We start from the raw sequence: 5,891 nt of genomic DNA on the forward strand, positions 1-5,891 counted from the left end.
CTAGTTGTTTGAGTCACTTAGCAATTGGTAGGACTCAAGATACAAGATATTGATAACTACTTTCCACATTAAAAGATAGAGTAGATATACAATACACAGTTAGGATCTTGTCTTATAATAAGCACCTGACAAATCTTAGTTCCCCTTTCCCCTACTTTGTTCCCTGGCCTTTGAGACTTTAGTTCCCAGGGAGGTGGTTATCTAAAGGAGCCCTCTCCCAAGGCTGCTGTGACCAGAAATTTCACCTCCCTGGAGCAGAGGTGCCCTGGAGGACAGAGATGAGAAATGGCTCTAACCAAACTGTTTCAAACAAGGTCACAAGCAATAGGAAATGGTATTCCTCTCTACCATAAGTATCATAAACCCAGAACACAAAAATTCTTATAGGAAAGGTTCTAGGAAACATGACCTTAAATTAAAAACCAAGCTCAAATAAAGCCTTAAAGAGCAATGGATAGTGTGGTAATCAGGAGAACTGGGTTCTAGCTCCAACTCTGGATACAAACTGAACACTTGGACACTGAGTCTTAATTTTCATTTATGAACAATGGGTCTTTAAGCAGGTGGTCTCAAGGCAGTATGACACTTTGTCATTCTATAATATTTCACTACAAGAATGGTTTTAGTAATAGCTTTATCAACCCTATTAACAAAACAGCTGTAGCCCTATCTTTAGCTGCATTTGAGGAAACAGTATCACTGGGATTCCTTGACTTTCACTGTGGTCTGAGTCCACAGTTAAATCAGGGCTGACTCATCTTTTACACATAATAGACACTAGGGTTCATAACACCTTTAGGGCTCATGAAAATGTTTTAAAACTAAAATGTTTCAGCTTTAATTTCTTTTAAAATCAGAATAAAACATGAACAAAATAATGATGAATTATAATAATAACTTGTTTGATTTGTTTTTGGATTATAGTTTTCATACCAATTCTGTCATAAAATATAATTTTAATTATTTTGTTTAAAAGAATTGAAAGGGCTCATGGTTGTAATGCAGCTCTGTCCATTATAGATTCTGATGTATAGGAATTCATAATACTTCCAAATAGGTAAAACTTAGGAAAGTCTATAAGGGCCTTTTCATTCTAGGTTCAGTAGTTGGTACTTAGTGGTGACACATAGAAATAAAGTTACAATTGAGAGTTAAACTAGTAAATCAACACAGTGAATGAGAACAATAATTTATAGAAGTTACTTAAAATGCAGGAAGCTTCCAGGAAGAGACAAGTTAGGATATCTGTGATAGTAATTATAACCATTATTGACCATTTATGATGTATCAGGTGTTGTAGTAAGTGCATTATATGCACTATTTCATTTATCCTCACAACAACCTTATAAGGTATTATTATGAACTCACTTTATGGAGGAATAAACAGGCTTACGGAGATTAAGTTAACTTGGTGAATGTCAGACATTTGGTAAATAGCAGAAATGGAATTGGAATATGGAGTTTGACTTGGGAGAACACAATAATGTTCCAACAAAAGCCTGTCACCCTGTGAAAGCACACTAAACCCTCCACATATTAGCACAGCTCAGCACAGGTGGAGTGAGTCTACATGGATCATAGGGAAGCAGATCATACAAGGTAGACTCCAAGGGGATTAATCCTCAAGATGAAAGGTAAAACTTGAAGGCTAATCGAAGAAAATGTTATTTATTTCATGACCAAGTATTAGATAAAAAAATTCTTAGAACACAAACCAGAGGGATTCTGTCACTCTGCCTTTCAGCAAGATTTTCAGGTAGGAAATTGTTAATGGGATTTTTCACACACACAAAAAAAACTTTTGAAATTAAAAAAAAGTTAATAGATTACCTTCTACAAAGGTGTAGAAGTACAGGTGGAGAACACATGTTTTCCTAAAATCTAAGTTTCCAATGGTTATAGATCAAGAGAATTAAAAAAATTTTAAATTAGTTATAAGAAATATAACGGGATGGCCATTCCAACAGATTGAAAGGAATCCTAAAAGAGAGGGCCAGCAGATGAGGAGATATCAGGACTGAAGTAGAGAAGACCAAACCCAAAAGCTTCCTTTAGCCATGCTGCTAAGGGTTCTAGGGATTCCCAGTGAGATAACAGTGGAAATTAGTATAAATACCACAGAACATAGTGTTCATAGTTTGTAGTGAAGAACTATGTCCAAGCTAATTTAGAGTAATTTGTTTACAGTTCTTATTTAATATGGTCTTCATTAAGTTATTCTCAATTACTTCTTCTTTTTTTTTTTTTAACAATGCCTTTAATGATCATTACCATCTCTTCTTTTTTGGCAGGAAGAACGTAAGGGGGAGAGGGGCAGATAGAGGGAGACAGATGATCTGAAGCGGGCTCTGCCCTGACAGGCTGACAGCAGCGAGCCGATGTGGGGCTTGAGCTCACAAACTGCGAGATCATGATCTGAGCCAAAGTCAGATGCTCAACCAACTGGACCACCCAGGTTCCCCTCAGTTACTTCTTTTGTGGTCTTTATTAAGGGTTGGATTAATGGACTCCTCTAATTAATACTCTAGGAGTATTAATGTCTGTATCAGATTGACCTCACTCAGTTGGCATATTAACCATGCCGTCTATTTTCTGATAGTTTGACATCTTGGGACCTTGCTGACCCCAGAGGGAGATAATTCCTAGAGATAGCAAACAACTTGCCTGTGAGCAAACACTTCACATGCAAACCAGCCAATTTAGTGCCCACAGCCCTCAACCATATCTTTTACTGGGCTCTCACACTCAGGGCCACTATCCTCTGCCCTAATCACCCCACAGTCAAATAACAGACAACCAGGAACACCCCTCTATGCACCCCCTAGAGCCTGATAATTTTAAAACTTGTCAACCCTAAAGCTATTTATCCTGTTTCCTTTCCATGGAAATCACAACAAAGTCTACTCCCCACATTTTCCCCTTGACCCCTTCACCTTCTGACCAAATCTGGTGCCTCCCTACGTGGCCCCCCATGGCATGGTATGCCCCCTCCTCTTGGGAACTGTGAGTATACAAACTTTTTTCTATGGCACTTTTCCCCTGATCTTTTGGTTTTGCCATACCTGAATAATAACAAAATCTTTATTTTAAAATGATCGGTGATTATGTTTAAGAAGAGACCTTAGCCAGGTTTCTTCTTATCTGTGTTGGGATGCACATTACAAAGGAACTTACGAGTGTTTTCCCATACTGCCCATACTGTCCCATACTGTTAGAAGAAAAACATGTTTTTATGCAAATATTAATATTCTGGCCACTAGATAAAGAATTTCTGTAATAGGGTAAAATGGATGAAACAGAATTGTATCGAAGCCTCTTCTATAGCCATGAGAGAAAGAAAAGGAGAAGTGGGCCATGATTTGGGCATGATCCCCTCACTGCTAGTCAATGAGAGAATGCTTAAGAATGCATCACAGAGAAGGGAAGGTGTGAATGCACTCAATAAATTGAAGTCAGGAGTATTAGTTGGCACATAATAAGGGTAACAATATTTAAATACAAGGAATATGAATCACATTCATGGGCCAGATGGAGATCTGGAGAGTGGGGCAGGAATAAATTATATCTCACAGTGTGATGTGTTTCAGTTTACATAGTTTAGGAGACAAGGAGCCCCAAGCTAAATTGGAATACTCCACTGATCCTCCTTGCTCTGTGTCACAGAACCAGACCCCACTGCCCCTCAAGGGTCAATGGATCCAGAGAACAGCTTACTCACTTCTCTGCAAGTCAAGAGAAACCTGAAGAAGTAAAACCCTTCACCGTGAAACTGGATGGCTACAAGATATCAGGGCGGAGATGACCCTTCACCGTTTCTGTAGGGGCAACAGTGCCTCCATTTCCTCATCTGCCACATTGTAATGGAAATAGCACTCAGCTCGGAGGACTATTGTCAGTTGAGAGAGGTCTGTAGAGCACTGGGCACACAGCCTGGTCCATGTGGCTGTTCATTAAGAGTTAGCTAATGCCGACAGCAGGCGTGCGGGCGGTCCACGCCTCCGTGACTCAGCAGGGATTGGTCCCACTGTGGTGGCTGCCAGCTCCTGCCACTGGCTTGGCTCTGGCGCAGGGTGGTCTGATGGGGTGGCTCTGGCCTCCTGCCCCTGTCCTGGGGCCCAGCTGGTAAGGGAGGCGGAGGCGGAGGCAGCCCGGGCCCACCGCGGCGGCCAGAGACCCCTGTGCTTGCACTGGATCCTGCCCTTTATGCAGCAAGAGTCCACGCGCTTGGAGTGGAGAAGGCCCGCTCGCACGTGGAAAGTGCCCCCTTGCAGACTCAGGTGACCTTCCTCCGGAGGAAGGGAAAGGGCAAAGGAATGTCCAGACCCGGTGCAGTGGATCAAGACTTTAAATGTGCGCTGAAGCAGGAGAGGCCAAATATGATGAAGTTCAGTGCAGACCTAAACCACGGGGAGAAGAAACCAGAACTGTCAGAACAAGTGTCCAATGGCCCTTTGGAGTCAGTTGCACTGGAGAATAGCCCGCTGGTGCAGTAGGACGGTCAGCGCCTTCTCTGACAGTATTTGGAATAGGTGCGCTACACAGACATCATCCTGGACATGTGGTTCAGGCGAGTGCAGTCCCTACTGGGCCACTTGTTGGAGCTCAGCAGGGCCACGGAGTCCAGCGAAGGGGGCTGCAGGGCCACGCTGGCCCCTGGAGGGCTCCGTGGTGGCAAGTTACTGATGGTGAAAGAGAAGCACGAATAGACCAAGAGGAATGTGACAGGCAAAGATGGCAAAGAGCGCTTGGGTGGCTGGGTGCTGGAGCAGATTCCCTTTCTGTAGAATTGTGAGGAGGAGGATGGCCATGAGGACCATGAGGAGGACCACAGCCATGAGGACAACCCTGAGCTGGACAGTGTGCAGCACAAGAAGCAGCACCTGAAGCTGCCCTCCAAAGCCTGATGAGGATGAGGATGAAGAGGAAGTATGACTCCCAGGATGCCGTCCATGAGTTCGATTTTCCGGGCTCAGGAGAGGATTGGGAGCTCTCTCCAGACCCTTAACAATGCACTGGAGAGGGACCCACCATGAGTCGGAAAACCAAGGAGCCCAGCTCCAGGGAATTTTGGCCAACCTTTGGGATGTGGATGGGGTGTCCCCCAAAGGAACTGGTTCGCCTCTTGGCACACCCCAGTCCCCAGCCACATGAAGACGTTTTCATCATGAATAGGATCAGGGGCAGGGAGGTAGCTTGGGGAACTTGGCGGATCTTACCGTCGCCAATGACAATGACCTCAGCTGTGATCTCTCTGACAGCAAAGATGTCTTTAAGAGGATGTGGAACCCCAAAACACCACTTTTATGACCTGGAGGTTGGTAGTGTCTTCCTCATACTGGAGTTGAGGAGAAGCAGCAGCCCAACCCAGATCAACCAGGTGGTAAGTCACTCAAAGCAACCCCTCATCATCATTGCCATGACAACAGAGACATCTGCTTTCTGGACAACCAGACAGGGAAATCTGTGCACTCCATGGTCTCCCACTTGGACATGATCACTAGCCATGGACCCTAATGGCATATTTCTTTTTTTTTTTTTTAATTTTTTTTTTAATGTTTATTTATTTTTGAGACAGAGAGAGACAGAGCATGAACGGGGGAGGGTCAGAGAGAGGGAGACACAGAATCTGAAACAGGCTCCAGGCTCTGAGCTGTCAGCACAGAGCCCAATGCGGGGCTCGAACCCACGGACCGCGAGATCATGACCTGAGCCGAAGTCGGCTTAACCGACTGAGCCACCCAGGCGCCCCTAATGGCATATTTCTGATGCTGGGAAGTCATAACCAATCGCTGTGGAGCCTGGACAACAAAACATGCGAGCAGGAGATCATGACCTATCACAAGAAGCATGAGGAGGCTATCCAGTCTGTCACCAGCCACCCCAACAAGGCC

General features: G+C 44.3%; 1 pseudogene; it reads left to right on the top strand.

The window, feature by feature from the left end:
* Positions 1 to 2,051: 2,051 nt before the first annotated feature.
* LOC101101057 lies at positions 2,052 to 5,507 on the top strand (annotated as a pseudogene).
* Positions 5,508 to 5,891: the final 384 nt, after the last annotated feature.

This window comes from Felis catus, chromosome B2 (genome assembly GCF_018350175.1).
Source record: "Felis catus isolate Fca126 chromosome B2, F.catus_Fca126_mat1.0, whole genome shotgun sequence".
NCBI classification, from domain to species: Eukaryota; Metazoa; Chordata; class Mammalia; order Carnivora; family Felidae; genus Felis; species Felis catus.